General features: G+C 43.4%; 1 long non-coding RNA gene across 1 annotated transcript in view; it reads left to right on the top strand.

Moving 5' to 3' along the window:
* Positions 1-19,686, top strand: part of LOC134911866 (uncharacterized) — a 232,046-nt gene that overhangs the window by 205,400 nt on the left and 6,960 nt on the right. Inside the window, exon 3 of the long non-coding RNA XR_010176915.1 lies at positions 16,765-16,908. This is a non-coding gene — a long non-coding RNA (uncharacterized LOC134911866). The remainder of the gene's footprint in view (positions 1-16,764; positions 16,909-19,686) is intronic.

Here is a 19,686-nt window from a genome sequence, read left to right on the forward strand (position 1 = left end):
TTTCCATTTTCATCGCAATAGTACATGCATACAACGCCACCCTGCATGCGATCAGTGGCGGAATGTATTGCATTTAAAATGCGATGTTTAATACATCCCACCAAGTAATATAAATACCATTAAATATGCGCAGCTGACAAATCAGCGTAGATGTGGCACCCCCCACGAACGCTAACAGTCTCCTCTTCTCTCTTATGAGTAGATATATAAATGTTTAGAAGAGGTATAAGAAATAAAAGTGTTTTCATGATATACAGTTGTTGTAGCCTGAAAGCCATAACCTTGCAGAATAAGCTTGCAGTCCCGCTGCGCGTTCCTAACCAGTACCCGGTAATTTTCCTCTGCTGTTTGTATAGATTACTGTATCTGCAGTTTACCTATAGCCACAAAGAAGCCGCTTCCATGTGCACTTTGCTTTCTGCTTATTCCTATTGATTTGTAGACATATAAATTGTGAGAGATTGACTTCCAATCTCTGGTGATGTCATCCCCAGAGGTTATAAAGTGCATCACTGTTTTCATACAGGTTATTGTTTTATTACCTTTGTTGCTTTGTTTTACATTAGAACTGTCAATTAAATGTACGATAACATGTATTTATCTGTAGCTACAGTATTATTTGGTGGCAGTGACTGCCTATTCTGGTTTGTACAGTCTGCAGGTGGCTATACACATAACACTGATCTTCCTGCTCATAGATAGTGACACCAACAGCACCCCTTACAGGCTATGACGAAGTACTACCCTCAAATGAATTGCAATGAAATGCTTAATTAGTGGCACTTTTTGCCCTTTTAGAAATCTTCGTCTCAATCTATCGTCATTCTTAACTGACACAGTCACCCAAATAGCTAGGGGTAAATATACTAAAGCTTCTGAAAATGCAAAGTGGTGCTGTTGCCCAGAGGAACCAATCAGATCCTGTCTATCATTTTCAAGGATGCAATAGAGAAATGATAAAACAAAACAATAAACTCTTGTACGCCATATGCTGCATGCGCATCCAGATGTGTCCCATTCTATCTAACTCTCCCAAATCGGCCAGGAGGTACCCGAAACTCGGTTGGTGCTCCCGGCCCCTCAGGGAAGTGGGCAAATCTCCCGGAGCCGCCTGCACCCCTCCACTCACTTACCATGTAAAGTGGGCGGACTGGGTGGCCGATGATGCAATTTGCGCTGAATCGGATCATTGTAGCCACGCCCCCTTCTGTACAATGCTGAGAATCTTGACATAGCAGGGGGCAAAGCTACAGATGCCGGGTTTAACCACACAGGATTTGGTTTTAACTACGAACAAAGTCTCAGATGAAACATAACAGAACTTGGGGGGTAATTCCAAGTTGATCGCAGAAGGAATTTTTTTTTAGCATTTGGGCAAAACCATGTGCACTGCAGGGGGGGGGGACAGATATAACATTTGCAGAGAGAGTTAGATTTGGGTGGGTTATTTTGTTTCTGTGCAGGGTAAATACTGCCTGCTTTAGTTTATTTTTACACTGCAATTTAGATTGCAGATTGAACTCACCACACCCAAATCTATCTCTCTCTGCACATGTTATATCTGACTCCCTGCAGTGCACATGGTTTTGCCCAACTGCTAACAAAGTTCCTGCTGCGATCAACTCAGAATTACACCCTTGGGGCAATATTTACTAATATTCGTGTTTGATTCGGTTTGTGTAGTGTTTAAACTCGTTTTGTATCGGGTGCATTTTCATGCAACTTTTTGAATCCATATACGCAAAGTTACGAAGCAGTCGACTTTATGGTTTTCGAGTTTTCCGATGTCGATGCCAGTCGGTTTTTTTGGCACATTTACGGACATCATTGTCGTTTGCGTACGTGTTTTTGTTGGATTTGCAGCTTTTTTTCCTAAGTTAAACGTGGCAGGGTTTTTTTTTCTCGCGGCCGCATTTTCACTTTCAGTTTCTATTTTCATCCCCGTTTGTGATTGGTTGTGTTTCAGATGGTAGGAGTGTCTGTGCGCAACCATATAAATACGCCCCAAACCGCCGCACCTCGTGGGTTTAGTTAGTGGTGAGGAGGAGGGAGGTTGTGCTGTGGAGGTAGGTGAATTTGTGGTTTGGTGAGGAGTGCTGGTAGCGATTTCTGAGTATGGTATTGTGTTTGAAAGTCGTCTTGTCTTTCTTGTTGTCTTGTATTTTGTGGTTTTGTCTCATTTTTAGTCCAAGTTATTTTTCTTTATAGTCCCTTGTCAGTGTTTGTGTGTGTGTGTGTGTGTGTGTGTGTGTGTGTGTGTGTGTGTGTGTGTGTGTGTGCGTGAGTTGTGTAGTGGTAGTGGAGGAGTGTGTTGTTTGTCTTTTTTTTTCCCTGTGTTAACTGTGTAGACACACAATTATGTGTGACTCAGAGGTGGAGGGTGTGAGTGAGGGGGAGGAGGTCGGTCAGGTGGAGGAGGTGAGTGTTAGTGAGGTTAGTGAGGTGGAGGAGGTGGGTGAGGTTGCTGCAGCAGCCTCAAGTGACAGTGACAGTCAGAGTGCTCCGCAGCCACGCACCACTACTAAGACTGGGCGGAATGTTAAGTTTAGTTTTGCAGAAAATGTGGCATTGGTGCGTTAGCTGATGAAGTATCAGAGGCAGCTATTTGGCCCTGAGTCTGCCAAGGTGCCAACACGGAGGAAGACGGTGTTGTGGTCGAAAGTAGTTGCTGCTGTCAATAGTGAGGGGGTGGTCAAGCGGACGGAGGACACATGCCGCAAACGGTACTATGACACAAAGCGACGTGTTAAGTCCAAAATGGCCAAGGAGGCCAAGTCTGCTAGGAAAACCGGTGGTGGGCAGCCCTATATTGCAAGTTATCTGGAGTATGAGGAGCCCATGCGGAGTGTAATACCTCCTGAAGTTGTCTCTGCAACCCATGTCCGGGATTCAGATAGGCCAAGGAAGAATGGTGAGCATGTGTATTTTTTTGTGGGTTTTTTTGCGTTAAAATGTTTTATTTTGTAATCTGTGTCATGTGACGTTGCATATTACTCCCATCTTCAAGTGTGTGTCTGCAAATTCATTGTTTTGGGTCATGTGTTAGCTAAAAGCCAATGTAACATCTTACTTTATTGTATGTCATGTGTTTTTCAGACAGATATTTTGCATGTGTAGTTTGGACTTGGTGTGTCTCTGATTTGTACTGCAATAATGTGTTCCTTTTGGGCTTTTTTTTTTTTTTTAGATTATGACTATGTTTTATATATGTGTTCCATGTTTTTTTTTCAGTTAACAAATTTGTTGTCATGTTAGAGGCTGGAGTACTGGAAAGTGGTTTTTAAACCACTTACATGTGTAATGTCATCTTTAGAGAATGTTATTGGTTTTTTGGGGGGTTTTTTTGGCTTGTATTTGTACCGTGACACCATACTGCATATTTTTTTACCCAAAAATTAGTTTTTAAAATATTTTGGTCATATACTGGTAATGTGTCTTTGGAGTGCCACATCACAGAGCAAATTAGATATTGCATCTGTAATATTTTTAAAATCAATACAAAATGAAGTTGTCTTTTTTAAAAAAAATAAAAAACCTTTCCTTGAACTTGTGGCCTATGTCAGTGTCCTGTACATGTTTGGCTGTCTTGATGTTGCCATAGTGCATATGTGTTTTGGTTGTTTTTTGTGTTTAATTTTTGGCTTTCTGGTCCTTATGTTTGTTTGAATTAAAAACCAAGCATTTCTAAATGTAAAACTGTTTATAAGCATAATGGGTGGATGTATACGCAATAGCATGATTTATGAATATATCTCATTTTATACAGTGTCTGAAAAAAGCAGTACTACTCGTCGGCCAGTAAATCCTAACACATCTGATGATGATGACGCTGCGGAAGCAGGTAAAGTGTCCATTGTAGTATAGGGTATGCTTGTAAAGGAATGGCCATAACAAAATTGCACTTTCATTAAAAGGTCCATCAAAAGAAGTATGGAGCAGCAGAAGTGGCTCTTCTGGAAGACATCACCACAAGAAATCTGTGGCGGAAAAGAAAGCAAGGTAGTCTGTCCCGGCACAAACACAGCAGGCTACCCCGCCACGAAGATTATCGTCCGTATGTTCGGTGCCCCCACTCCAAATTATGGACACACCTCCAAGATGTCATCCACACTCCCCTCATCTTGATTGTGAGTATCAAACTGGAATCAAAGTGAAAAATGTCAGAACATAATTATAATCAGCCATAACCGCACTAAGTCAAAACACTTCCAAAACAAAAATACTTACCGCAGTAAGTAAAAGCTGAAATGGAATCCAAACTAAATGTCCTTGTCCACATCCAGTAAAGATATGTATGTCCACTTGAGTCATACAGTATGACATTGGGTATAAGATGCTGCAACAAAAAAGCATGTTGGTTTGTTTGTTAAAAGTTTTTTTTTTTTCTGAAACTCTCATGTGTGCTTGAGGTTACATTGCAAAATACATTCAAAAACATTACTATGTTTGTTGGAACAAAGCTATAAGGTAACACATTATGTATTACAATGTTTTTTTTATGGTGGAGTATGTGTGAGCTACAATAAAACTAAAGTGTTTGCTTTCACAATTAAGTAACCAGACACATTTGCCACAAACAGGCATATGTATGCATTTAAGCTATGAGTGATGATGTTGCTAGGCAGAATAGTTGAAAGCAACAGTGAATGACATGTGTTCCATGTGTAGTGTTTTTTTATCATTTCACAAACATATGGATAGCTAACGTAGATAAGTTTAATATTTCAGCTTCGAGTCCTGGGAACAGCATCCCTCCGCAACAACACCAACACAGTGACATGGAGGAGACAAACATCTTAGAAATGCAGCCATTAATGCAAGGAATGAGCCTCCCAGCACCTGTGAGTACACCACCACAGCAAAGCACACCACAACCACAACACAGCCCAACAACACCAGGAACACAAGGCCCTGATCAGGTGTTTTGGACTATTTGGGCTAGACAGCAGGCCACTAATGAAGATTGCCTGCGTAAGCAGACACAAATGTTTGCAAGCCTACCATCTCACCTGAGAAGAATCTCAAGAAATCTGAGTTGACAAAATGAGCAAACAACCAGAATAGGCAATACCATGGAAGTCATGCGTACAGACATTACACAGGTCATGGGCAACTTACAGCGCATAATGGAAGAACAGCACAGACTAATGGAAGAACAGCACAGACAACAGCAAAGTTATATGAGCTTTTTTCAAAACAGTCAAAAGATTAATGAAAGTTTAATCAGAATAGTAGACAATCAAAATGCTGCTACACGTGAACTCAATGCCACCCTCACTAACCTGAATGAAACTCTCAGATGCATGCACCAACAGCAAACAACCAGCAGTTCTGGTACGACTACTCCAAATATCACGCCAGTCTCATCACCACCAAGAAGACGGTCCACCAGAGCACGCCAACATGACAGTGCTAAAGGCAAAGGCCAGGACAAGCAGCCACCCAAAACGTAAAAAAACAAGTTAGACATTTGTGATAATTAACACAAAATAGTTTGCAAGTGTTTTTGATGGTTTACAAAATATCACACTTAGCTCCTTGACCCTTTTTTTAACATCATTAATTATAAGTGGGCCAAAATAATAGAAAAAAATAGTACGCACATTTATTCCTTTTCTTTTTTTTAGGGTATTGGAGGAGGAAAATGTTGATGTAGCCACACATACATGTTAGCAGGAAGTAAACTGACCACTTGATTTTTTTCTAATCATCACTCTTTCTAGATTCCAATCATTCTCTTTGCCTGCAGATACAATAATTGCCTGCCAGGCAGAATGTCTTTAGCAGGAAGTAAACTGACCACTTGATTTTTTTCTAATCATTACTCTTTCTAGATTCCAATCATTCTTTTTGCCTGCAGATACAATAATTGCCTGCCAGGCAGAATGTCTTTAGCAGGAAGTAAACTGACCACTTGATTTTTTTCTAATCATTACTCTTTCTAGATTCCAATCATTCTCTTTGCCTGCAGACAATCCAAATTACAATGTTAGTGATACATATCTTAGCTATCTTATCTATACAACATTACAAGATGAACTCAATTGAGTGGCGTAAAAAGCTTGTAATATGTTGCCTTTGTTTTGTTTATAAAACATTGTCCAAATGAATGTCAGTATTGTTGGGACATGTTTGTGTGTGTTAAAAATGATTAAGCATGTTTTTACACATGATGCATAAACAAACAAATATGTACTTTTACCCTTAAAAAAAAAGTGGACAATAATGTATATGTGTGGCAAACTGTGTATTTACTTACACATCATCAAGTTTACAGCATCAAACATTAGTAAAAAAATTATTCATGATTACAGTAAGTTTGTGAGTCTTAAATATGATGGTGCATCACACATAGGGACACATGTTTTCCTCAAGGCTAACATATTATATGTTGAGGAGTGTTTTTTGGGAACACAGGTTCTCAAACTCGGCCATCAGGAACCCACACAGTGCATGTTTTGCAAGTCTACTCACAGAATCACAAGTGACATAATTAGCTCCACCTGTGAACCTTTTAACATATGTCTGTGAGTAATTCATACACCTGTGCTTCTACTGTGTTACTTGAATAACATGCACTGTGTGTGGTCCTGAGGGCCGAGTTTGTGAACCTGTGCATTAGGACATTACACACAATGATAAAGTAAAATACTAAATGGTTGATGTTGGCTTGTAAGAAATTAGCACTGCAAGATTTTGAACACTTATCCAGACTTAATGCATGCCACTCATAATCTGTTGTTTTGATATTAAAAAAACACACAATACACATGCAACATTTTTTAAGCATATAGCGAGGGTATGTTTGTATGTGTCAAGGAGACAGACACATTCAGAGTAATGGATTTTGGCAAAAAACACAAAACATCTATTTATGAAGACACAACAAATTAAATAAGGAAAACAAGCTTACCTTAGAAATAGCGATTTATGATCTGTTGCCTAACCTGCCTCCCTACATCAGTACTCCAAGTATCACCAGATGTCTCTAATTCCTCTGCTTGCTGGCTGCTTTCTTCCTCCTACTCAACATGTGGCAGATGTTGTTGCAAACACATGTTATGAAGAAAGCAGCAGCAGAACACAATTTGAGTCACCTTGGAGGGACTATACAACAAAAGGCCACCAGACTTATCCAGACACCGAAACCTAGATTTCAGCACACCAAAACATTTTTCTATCACATTCCGCGTGGACTTATGTGCATTATTGTAATTGTGTTCAGCAGGGGTATCAGGTCGGGACAATGGAGTTAGAAGCCAAGAGTAACAGCCATATCCTCCATCACCTAAAAGACAGATACAGTAACATGAATCATGTTAAGATATAGCAACACATAAGTAACACACTGTGGGGCAGATGTATTAACCTGTAGAAGGCATAAGGAAGTGAAAAACAAGTGATATGTGCAAGGTAAAAAAGGCAGCAGACAATCTGTTCCTAAATGTTAATTTACATATTGGAGCAGATTGGCAGGTGCCTTTATCACCTTGCACAGATCACTGGTTTCTCACTTCCTTATGCCTTCTACAGGTTAATACATCTGCCCCTGTATTTGGACAAAGTATACGCAGGCCTACACATATCAAATTACATACCCAGCAGCCATCCATCTGGCATTTGTCCGTCCTCAAACTTATCAAAGAGGGATGACTGACTGAGGATGAAGGAGTCATGGCAGCCCCCAGGGTAACCAGCAACAACACTCATTATTTTGAGATTTGCATCACAAACCACCTGCACATTTGTGGAGTGTTGAAAATGGCGGTTAGTATATATGTGCTGCCTGCCCCTAGGTGGTCTCAGCTGAATGTGTGTGCAATCTATGGCTCCAAGCACATTGGGCATGCCAGCCAGCTCATAGAAATCTACCCTGACGGCATGCCACTGAGACTCCTGGGTAGGGAAGCAGATTGAGGCCTCGATGTGGGGCTGCAAAACAGCCAAAACCTGTGTGAACATTTTAACGAACAATAAACTTGAGATTTTAGGACAGAACTGGCCACCGAGAAATTAAAACAAACACAAAACAGAAGAGGTTGTTAGGTATACATCACCTGTATTAAGATTCTTGAAAATGAGGGCTGTGAGATTCCTATGACATCCCCAAACACAGCCTGAAAGCTGCCAGTAGCCATAAAGTGCAACACAGCCAGGAGTTTGTGCAGGCCTGAGACAGGGCGAGAGCGTGCTGTCTCAGGGTCTAGGCCCAGTTTGATAAGGTCATACAGACGGAAAATGTTGTTACGATTTAGACGGAACATCTGTATGACCTTATCATCGGACAATGCGTTCAAGTTTAAACGCCCCCTAAAAAAACGAGGCCTGCGCAGCTTCCGCGGACCCTGTACAACCTGCTGACCATGTTCATTTTCTTGGCCCTGGGTACTTACAGGCTGATGTCTGAGTCTGAGGAATCCCACAGCACACAAAAGATCACTGGCCCACAGTCCTGCTGCCATTTCTGAGTGTAGGTATATTGAAATGGGCCTAACATCCTTTTATAGGCATCCTAATTCAGGTGTGAGTGATTTTTTATTGCCAACACATGTAAACACGACTGAAAAAAGCAGGTCTATTTTTTTGCCGCTTTTTTTAACGAATCGCAAAAAAATGTGACCGCATTTGAGCCCTCAGAGACTAACACCCAAATACGAATGAATAGTGAATTCCCGTATTCTATGAAATAACAGCCGCGTTTGACCGATGGTCTATTCATTCGTATTTCGGGACGTTGTCAGTCAAACCATTACGAATAGACCAGACACTGCCGAGATTGGTGCTTAGTGAATTCCCGGATTGGGACTTAGAAAGAAAAACACAAATCGAACAAACTCGGATTTTTAGTAAATACTGGCCTTGGTGTGAGGAAAAGCCACAGACGCAGCACTGCACATACAGATTCAGAGTCAGACTTATTCGCACACGGATGTACAAATGTTGCGCTTCAAATAGATTAGTGCGGCAAAGGATGCTGGGATCACCATTAGAGCCATGGGGTATAGACGGGATCCGCAGGAGACATGGGCACTTTAAGACTTTCAAAAGGTGTGAACTGGCTCCTCCCTCTATGCCCCTCCTCCAGACTCCAGTTTTAGAATTATGCTCAGTGAGACTGGATGCACTACAGGGGAGCTCTACTGAGTTTCTCTGAAAAAGATTTATGTTAGGTTTTTTATTTTCAGGGAGGCTGCTGGCAACAGTCTCCCTGCTTCGTGGAAATTAGGGGAGATAAGTATGACCAGCTTCTAGTGAGTTCAATGGCTCTGCTTCTGGCTGACAGGACACCATTAGCTCCTGAGAATGCTGATCGCTGGGTACGCCTAGATGCTCACTCCCACAGCACGCCGTTCCCCCTCACAGAGCCAGAAGTCAGAAGACAGGTGAGTAGCAGAAGAAAAGAAGACTCTTCTTCAGTGATGGCATTCTGAGGTACCGCGCAGCGAACGGTACGCTGCGCGCCATGCTCCCACACTCACAGCACTGCAGGGTGCAGGGCGCGGGGGAGGGCGCCCTGAGCAGCAAAAATCCTCAATTTCCACTGGCAAGAGGGGACATTAGTCCTGACCCCCGCCAGTATAATTATTTATTAAAATAAGCGGGACAGAAGCGCGACATTAAGGGGGCGGAGCTTCTTCCTCACAGCTCACTCTCAGCTCGGCGCCATTTCCTCTACACAGGGCTGCAGAGACGCTGGTCCTTCCTCACACTGCTGACAAGTATCAGGGTGCAAAACGGGGGGGGGGGGGGGGGGGGCACAGTATAATTTGGTGCAATATATTTGATATTTAAAGCGCTAAAGGTCTGGGGCATTTTTTTGTGTTTTCAGACCCGTTAATTTGGCGCTGGGTTGTAAGCTGGCAAATCCCCTCTGTGTCTCTCTGACAGACTTTACTGTGGGTCTGTCCCCTATATGCCCGGTGTGTCTGTGGGTGTTTGGTACACGTGTGTCGAAATGTCTCAGGCTGAGTGCTCTTCCCAGGAGGAGGCTGTATTAGGGACACAAACGTCTGTGGGGGTGACCCTGTCGGTCACCGCCAACTCCTGATTGGGTAAATGTTTTAAATGCTTTGAATGCTAATGTGGCTCTTATTAGTAAGAGATTAGATAAGTCTGAGTCTCAGACCCAGGCATGGAAGAAATCTGTGGAGGATGTGTTATTACAAGTCCAGGACCCCTCGGGGTCACAAAAACTTACTTTTGCCCAGTTGGCAGACACTGGTACCGACACGGACACTGATTCCAGTGTTGACTATAGTGATTCCAGATTAGATCCAAAATTGGCAAAGAGCATTCAGTACATGATTGTGGCAGTTAAACATGTATTACATATCACTGAGGACCCTGCTGTTCCTGATAAAAGGGTCTGTATGTATAAGGAAAAGAAACCTGAGATAACGTTTCCTCCCTCTCATGAACTGAACACTCTATTTGAAAAAGTCTGGGAAAGCCCTGACAGAAAGTTTCAGATTCCCAAAAGGATTCCGGTGGCTTATCCGTTTCCCTCTGAGGATAGGGAAAAGTGGGAGTCACCCACCATTGTAGACAAGGCCCTATCACGTTTGTCTAAAAAGGTGGCTCTCCCGTCACCTGGCACGGCAGCCCTTAAGGACCCTGCGGATCGTAAGCAAGAAACTACGTTAAAATCCATTTATGCGACCACAGGTACGCTACTCAGACCTGTCATTGCATCTGCGTGGGTGAGTAGTGCTATCGAAAAGTGGGCAGATAACTTGTCATCTGATATAGATACCCTAGATAGGGATAGCATCCCCTTGACGCTAGGTTATATCAAGGACGCTGCAGCGTACCCAAAGGAAACTGCGAGAGATATTGGCCTTTTGGGATCAAAAGCCAATGCCATGGCAGTCTCAGCTAGGCGAGCATTGTGGATTCACCAATGGAATGCTGATGCTGACTCCAAGAAAAATATGGAATCTCTACCATATAAAGGTGGTGCCTTGTTTGGTGACGGCCTCGCTGATTTGGTATCTACGGCTACTGCGGGTAAGTCATCCTTTTTGCCTTATGTTTCTCCACAACAAAAGAAAACACACCACTATCAAATGCAGTCCTTTCGGTCCAAAAAATACAGAAAAGGGCAAGGTTCTTCCTTCCTTGCTACTACAAGAAGGAAAAAAGGTAAAAGATCACCAGCCTTGTCGGGTTCCCAGGAGCAGAAGTCCTCCCCGGCTTCTGCCAACTCCACCGCATGACGCTGGGGCTCCTCTGCGGGAGTCCGCACCGGTGGGGGCACGTCTCAAACTCTTCAGTCAGTTCTGGTTTCGTTCGGACCTGGACCCATGGGTTTTACAAATAGTATACCAAGGGTACAAACTGGAGTTTAAAGACGTTCCCCCTCGCCGATTTTTCAAATCGGCCTTACCAGCTTCTCTTCCGGACAGGGAGGTAGTATGCGACGCAATACAAAAGATGTGTCAAAATCAAGTCATTGTAATGGTTCCCCCGTCACAACAGGGAGAAGGCTTTTATTCAAGCCTGTTTGTGGTCCCGAAGCCGGACGGCTCGGTCAGACCGATCCTAAACCTGAAATCCCTCAATTTCTATCTAAAAAAATTCAAATTCAAGATGGAATCTCTCCGAGCAGTGATCTCCAGTCTGGAGGAAGGGGATTTTATGGTGTCGGTGGACATAAAGGATGTCTACTTACATGTTCCCATTTATCCTCCGCATCAGGCTTACCTGAGGTTTGCAATTCAGGATTGTCATTACCAATTTCAGACGTTGCCATTTGGTCTGTCCACGGCTCCGAGGATTTTCACCACAGTGATGGCGGAAATGATGGTTCTCCTTCGCAAGCAAGGAGTCACGATTATCCCGTACTTGGACGATCTCCTGATAAAGGCGAGATCCAGGGACCAGTTGGTGCAAAACATTGCACTATCCCTGACAGTTCTTCAACAACATGGTTGGCTCCTAAACTTGCCAAAATCACAGTTGATTCTGACGACGCGGTTGTCGTTTTTGGGAATGATACTGGACACAGAACTACAGAGAGTTTTTCTTCCAGTGGAAAAGGCTCTGGAACTTCAGAGTCTGGTCAAACAAATTCTGAAACCAGCAAGAGTGTCAATCCATCAATGCACTCGGTTGCTGGGGAAGATGGATGCGGCCTACGAGGCCATTCACTTTGGCAGATTCCATGCCAAAGTGTTTCAGTGGGACCTGTTGGACAAGTGGTCCAGATCCCACATGCACCGAAGGATAATCCTGTCTTCCAAGACCAGAATCTCACTCTTGTGGTGGCTGCACAGCTCTCACCTCCTAGAGGGGCGCAGGTTCGGGATCCAGGACTGGATCCTAGTAACCACGGATGCAAGTCTCCGAGGCTGGGGAGCAGTCACACAGGGGGAAAACTTCCAAGGAAGATGGTCAAGCCAGGAAACTTGTCTCCACATAAACATTCTGGAGTTAAGGGCCATTTACAATGGCCTTCTACAAGCGGAACATCTTCTTCGCAATCGGCCTGTACTGATCCAGTCGGACAATGTAACAGCAGTAGCGTACATAAACCGCCAGGACGGAACAAAAAGCACAGCGGCAATGGCAGAAGTCACAAAGGTTTTCCGCTGGGCGGAAAAGCATACAAGCGCTCTGTCAGCAATCTTCATTCCAGGAGTGGACAACTGGGAAGCAGACTTCCTCAGCAGACACGATCTCCATCCAGGAGAGTGGGGCCTCCATCAAGAGGTCTTCACAGAAGTGACAAGTCATTGGGGAATTCCTCAAATAGACATGATGGCATCTCGTCTCAACGAGAAGCTTCAGAGATATTGTTCCAGGTCAAGGGACCCTCAAGCAATAGCAGTGGATGCACTGGTGACACCATGGGTGTTTCAGTCGGTGTATGTATTCCCTTCACTTCCTCTCATTCCAAAAGTTCTAAAGATCATAAGAAGAAGGCCAGGAAAGGAGTAACGTCTAAACATTACCACCGTATTTGGAGAAAATATGTTTCTTGGTGTGAATCCAAGAAGGCTCCTACGGAAGAATTTCAGCTAGGATGTTTTCTCCATTTTCTACAAGCAGGTGTGGAAGCGGGCCTAAAGTTGGGCTCAATTAAGGTACAGATTTCAGCCTTATCGGTTTTCTTTTAAAAACAATTGGCCTCCCTTCCAGAAGTTCAGACTTTCGTGAAAGGTGTGTTGCACATCCAACCTCCATTTGTGCCCCCAGTGGCACCATGGGATCTTAACGTGGTGTTGCAGTTCCTTCAATCACATTGGTTTGAACCTTTACAGAAGGTGGGGTTGAAATTCCTCACTTGGAAAGTGGTCATTCTGTTGGCCTTGGAATCCGCAAGGCGGGTGTCTGAGTTAGCGGCCTTGTCTCACAAAAGCTATTATTTGATCTTACATGAAGATAGAGCAGAGTTGAGGACTCGTCAGCAATTTCTGCCGAAGGTGGTTTCATCTTTCCACATGAACCAATCTATTGTGGTGCCAGTGGCTACTGACGCCTTAATTGAGTCAAAGTCTCTGGATGTGGTCAGAGCTTTGAAAATTTATGTCGCCAGAACGGCTCAGGTTAGGAAAACGGAGGCTCTGTTTGTCCTGTATGCTCCCAACAAGATTGGGTGCACTGCTTCCAAGCAGACCATTGCATGCTGGACCTGTAATACGATTCAGCATGCTCATTCCACGGCTGGATTGCCGTTACCAAAATCGGTGAAGGCCCATTCTACTAGAAAGGTGGGCTCGTCCTGGGCGGCTGCCCGGGGGGTCTCGGCATTGCAACTTTGCCGAGCAGCTACTTGGTTGGGTTCAAACACTTTTTCAAAGTTTTACAAGTTTGATACCCTGGCCGATGATGACCTTAAGTTTGGTCAATCGGTGCTGCAGAGTCATCCGCATTCTCCCGCCCGTTCTAGAGCTTTGGTATAACCCCATGGTTCTAATGGTGACCCCAGCATCCTCTAGGACGTATGAGAAAATGGGATTTTAATACCTACCGGTAAATCCTTTTCTCTTAGTCCGTAGAGGATGCTGGGCACCCGTCCCAGTGCGTACTGTATCTGCAGTTATTAGTTGTGGTTACACACATGTTGTTACATTTATAGTCAGCCTGTTGCTGAAATTGTTCATGCCGTTGGCTTGTGTTCTATTGAATGCCACGTTGTGCGGCATGCTTGAGGTGTGAGCTGGTATGAATCTCACCTTAGTTTAACAATAAATCCTTTCCTCAAAATGTCCATCTCCCTGGGCACAGTTCCTATAACAGGAGTCTGTTGCCAGCAGTCTCCCTGAAAATAAAAAACCTAACAAGTCTTTTTCAGAGAAACTCAGTAGAGCTCCCCTGTAGTGCGTCCAGTCTCACTGGGCACAATTCTAAAACTGGAGTCTGGAGGAGGGGCATAGAGGGAGGAGCCAGTTCACACCTTTTGAAAGTCTTAAAGTGCCCATGTCTCCTGCGGATCCCGTCTATACCCCATGGTTCTAATGGTGACCCCAGCATCCTCTACGGACTAAGAGAAAAGGATTTACCGGTAGGTATTAAAATCCCATTTTTATTTATATAGCACTTTTCCCCAATAAGACAATTTTGTCACTTCTAGTTGTTTCGTGCGAATAAGGCGCACATTTTGATCGAATAAGATTGCATGGAAAGATTGACCTAGTTCATATCCAAATGACATGTATATAGAAATGAGCCACGTTTCAGCAAAATTGCATGTAAAGCAAATTCTGAGGTCGGAACGGGCTGCGTAACCAACGTGCGTAGTTTGGGATGTGCAATCTGCTCTCTACCATGCTGTATTTGCAAACTCACATTTTGTTAAATTTATAGATCTGTAACAGCAATCGCCAAGCCTAGCACCAAGGCAAATTGTGTGAAAATTTCACAGGAATCACGTTATGCAGTGAAACAGGGAATTTCACAGGGGTGTGACGTTCCGGTGATGCAATCTTTGAGTTAGCAAATTTTACACTGTGGAGCGTATTTATCAGTATGTAACTGTCTGTGTCCCAATCGCCGCAACTTATCTCTAAAATATTGCCAGGGCTGCTGAGTATTAAGTAAGAAATATGTAAAGATTATTATGGTGGAATTACCACTTCAATGGGCCTGTGTATGCCGATATGTCATGTCATGTGTCGGCTAACTGACTATTCCATACCCAGGGAACCTGACAGCGCAGCAGCAGATATAAAATAAAAATAAAAACAGATAAAAATTAGACACATTTTAAAAACTTTTTTCATTAAAAAATGCTTTATTCAAACAATAACGTTTTGTTTTAACTTATTTTGCTACAATGCCATACTGAGATGGCGGTAACAGCTCACATTGCAGCACTGCAAGCAAAAGCCATGAAACAGCAAAATCATTGCATATATATATATATATATATATATATATACACATATAAGTTCCACTGTTGCTAGATAAGCATTAGCAAACTGCACGTCACTCCAGCTTGAAAAAAAGTGCTTTTAATAAGCTTTTAAATCATCACTTGATACACATAGAAGAAAACAGCCTGCCTGTAATTTCAACGGCTCGTTTCGGGACCTGGCATAGTCCCTTCGTCAGGATGAGATCCGGCTGCTGTGGTCAGTGGTGAAAAACATGATGTGAAAAAACACTTTTTTCACAGTGGGTATGGTGTTCTTGGGATGCCATTCATCTTTCGTCTCCCTCCTAACACGGCGAGTGGAGTTTATACCAAAAAGTTTGATTTTGCTCTCATCTGACCACATGGTCACTGGCAAACTTTAGACGGGCCTGGACATGTGCTGGCTTAAGCAGGGGGACCTTTCAGGCATTGCAGTATTTCAATCCATGACGATGTAGTGTGTTACTAATGGTAACCTTTGTGACTGTGATCCCAGTTCTCTTCAGGTCATTGACCATGTCCCCCCGTATAGTTCTGGGCTGATTCCTCACCGTTCTCAAGATCATTGATACCCCATGAGGTGAGATCTTGCATGGAGCCCCAGGTCGAGGGAGATTGTCAGTGATTTTGTATTTCTTCCATTTTTTTATAATTGCGCCAACAGTTGATCTCTTCTCACCAAGATGCTTACCTATTGTCGAGTAGCTCATCCCAGCCTTGTGCAGCTCTACAATTTTGTCCCTGGTGTCCTTAGACAGCTCTCTGGTCTTGGCCATGGTGGAGAGGTAGCAGTCTGACTGTGTGAGGGTGTGGACAGGTGTCTTTTATACAGATAACCAGTTCAAACAGGTGCCATTAATACAGGTAACGAGTGGAGGATAGAAGAGCTTCTTAAAGAAGAAGTAACAGGTCTGTGAGAGCCAGAAATCTTGCTGCTTGGTAGGTGTCCAAATATTTATTTTCCACAAGAATAATATACAAGTAAATTGTTTAAAAATCATACAATGTGATTTCCTCGGTTTTTTTTCAGATTCTGTCTCTCACAGTTGAAGTGTACCTATGATGGAAATTACAGACCTCTCTCATCTTTTTAAGAGGGTCAACTTGCACAATCGGTGGCTGTACAATTACTTTTTTTGCCCCACTTTGTGTGTGTGTGTGTGTGTGTGTGTATATATATATATATATATATATATACTGAATGTAGTCAGACTGCAGGATTGCAGTGTTGGTAGCAGCTACAGTACATGTAATGCAGTCAGGTAACCTGTGAAATTCAAAGGCTACAACAAAGATTTTTAGAAGAGCATCTGAGGCTTACTGCACCAATGCTAAATCCTAGCACTCAGGGCACTTCTGAAAATGTGTTTACATGCATCTGACACTTGTTCCATTCTCCCCCGCAGAGAATTTGCTCTCGGCCATCACAGCCAGATCTCTCTAGATTTATATGGCTGATCTGATAGCTCTACCTGAGAAACATTCCTCCGACCAAACTGATGCCCGAGGCTGTAGGCTAAGTGCTCTAATACAGGACAAAGCAATCACAGGTGACTTTTTATATCAGTAACATTGCTTTATAACACGTACATGTTTTCATATATTTTAAGAAATCACATGGGACATATAGATCCAGTAGGTAAAGGTGTACATACAGCACATAGCTAGGAGGGTCTGGGACTCCAGGTCGACAACAAAACGGTCGACACACCTTAGGTCGACATGGACAAAAGGTCGACAGGAACAAGGTCGACATGGAAAAAGGTCGACATGAGTTTTTTATGGTTTTTTTTGTGTCGATTTCTTCGTAGAGTGACCGGGAACCCAAATTAGTGCACCGCGTCCCCTCGCATGGCTCGCTTCGCTCGCCATGCTTCGGGCATGGTGCCTTCGCTCCGCTCGGCACAGATTACCGTTCCAATCGTAGTCCACGTGGATCGTTAAGTATGAAAAGGTCCCAAAAAAAGAAAAAAATTATGAAAAACTCATGTCGACCTTTTTCCATGTCGACTTTGTTCATGTCGACCTTTTGTCCATGTCGACCTAAGGTGTGTCGACCAATTGGCGTCGACCTAAGGTGTGTTGACCTTTTTGTTGTCGACCTGGAGTCCGGATACCAGCTAGGAAACAGGTTACATACTGTAGTGTAGAAGAAATAAGTGTCTTCACAGGTATACTGTAGGTGTAGATAAATACTGTAGCTATAGGTGTAGATACAGTAGGTACCTAGCTATAGGTGTAGATACAGTAGGTACTGTACATAGCTATTGATGTATATAGGTAGATGTGTACATAGGAATAGATGTAGAAAGGTACATAGCTATAGGTGTACATACTGTAGGTACTGTACATAGCTATAATGTATATAGGTAAATGTGTACATACGTTAGTTGCCGGCATATTGGCTGTCCCCTATAAAAGGGGGGCCCCCAGGTTGGCGAAACGGTGAGTGTATCACTGCCAAGTGGTGATTGCGCTTTGTATCATCATGGCCCTGCCCCACTATACAATGCCACGATTACCTGTTCAGGCCGAATTGACTGCCGGGACCGTCCACTTTACTTGGTAAGTGGGCGGCTGCCAGACATCCTCCAGGAGACTTCTTGATTTGGGAGCCTCACAGACGTGGCAGGAGGGTGGGCAAGTATGCTATGTGCTGTACCTGAAACTAGCATTTAAATGGCTCGGATAATGTTAGTACATAACAAGTCATAGTTGTCTAATCCCACACCTGTGGTCCGGAGCGGGAATGATGCAGTTCATGGCACACTGTCCCACGTACCTTCAAGCAGAAGAAAAGTGGCAAGTGTGTAATATTACTTTTTAAAAGCCATAAACCTGTTGAAAACGTAATCATGTGTTTCACCATATCAATTACAAGTATTTGTTTCTAAAGTAATGACTTTATTCTCTAACATCACCTTAGGTACCTCTGGCCATCCCAGTGCCCCTCACAATTCTCGCTTATGTAGCTGCCCACTTGTCATGGAACAGAAGCTCCTCACTCACAATCTGCATCTTATGCTATGTACACATTGGGGGTGATTCCGAGTTGTTCGCTCGTTAGTTTTTTTTCGCTACGGAGCGATTAGTCGCAAACTGCGCATGCGCAATGTTCGCAGTGCGCCTGCGCCAAGTAAATTAGCACAAAAGTTAGGTATTTTACTCACGGCCTAACGAAGATTTTTCATCGTTCTGGTGATCGGAGTGTGGTTTCTGGGCGGAAACTGGCCGTTTTATTGGAGTGTGCGGAAAAACGCTGGCGTTTCTGGAAAAAACGCGGGAGTGTCTGAAGAAACGGGGTAGTGTGTCTGGGCGAACGCTGGGTGTGTTTGTGACGTCAAACCAGGAACGAATCTGACTGAACTGATCGCAGTGTAGGAGTAAGTCTCGAGCTACTCAGAAACTGCTAAGAAATTTCTATTTGCAATTCTGCTAATCGTTCGTTAGCAATTCTGCTAAGCTAAGATACACTCCCAGAGGGCGGCGGCTTAGCGTGTGCAATGCAGCTAAAAGCAGCTAGCGAGCGAACAACTCGGAATGAGGGCCATTGTGCAATCCCATACGATACGATATCTTATGATATTGTATACAATATCATATCGGATCGGATCGTGTGTACATACTACAAACGATGTCAAACGATGTCTAGAAACAAAGTCATCATTGGAGTACAAAAGCACACAATATCGCCTCATCAAGACCATGCAGTCCGACGTATGATGTCACAAGCGACCCGCTGGAGCGCGCATCCTACGTTGGATGCTGCGTACACATTATACAATATCATTCAGAAACGAACAATATCGTTCAAATCGTAAATTATATTGCATAGTCTGTATGGGCCATTACAGTCTTCAAGCCATTGGTCATATCTACCCCACCAGGCTCTGTCCCCCTAGGCTGAGGCCCTGAGACCAACCTCTGACTTTATCTCTGAATGTTTCTCCTGATTCTGGTTCACTTCTAATCTCTAAAAATATCTTAATACGTCAATTATATTTTATTATACCACTCATCATTGTTTCTGTAATGTCACAGTGTCTCTGTGTTTCCTTTCACATCGGCGAAAGTGCCAAATACGATTTAATCCATCATAGTCATTCAAATGTCAGTTACCATGTCCTAAATCTGAGAGGTTAGTGACAAGTACCTGTAAGCCGGGGGAGGTGCCTGTAAGTCAGGGATGGTGAACGACATCTAAGATACACTGTAACAGGAGTATAATATTGCCCTGCAGGCTACTGTGTACATATACTGGATAATGGATATATACAATACAGCTCTCAGTGTGTGCTGGGTCAGAGTAATTAGCCTCCCTGTACAGA

The sequence above is a fragment of the Pseudophryne corroboree genome, chromosome 4 (assembly GCF_028390025.1).
Source record: "Pseudophryne corroboree isolate aPseCor3 chromosome 4, aPseCor3.hap2, whole genome shotgun sequence".
Classification (NCBI taxonomy): Eukaryota; Metazoa; Chordata; class Amphibia; order Anura; family Myobatrachidae; genus Pseudophryne; species Pseudophryne corroboree.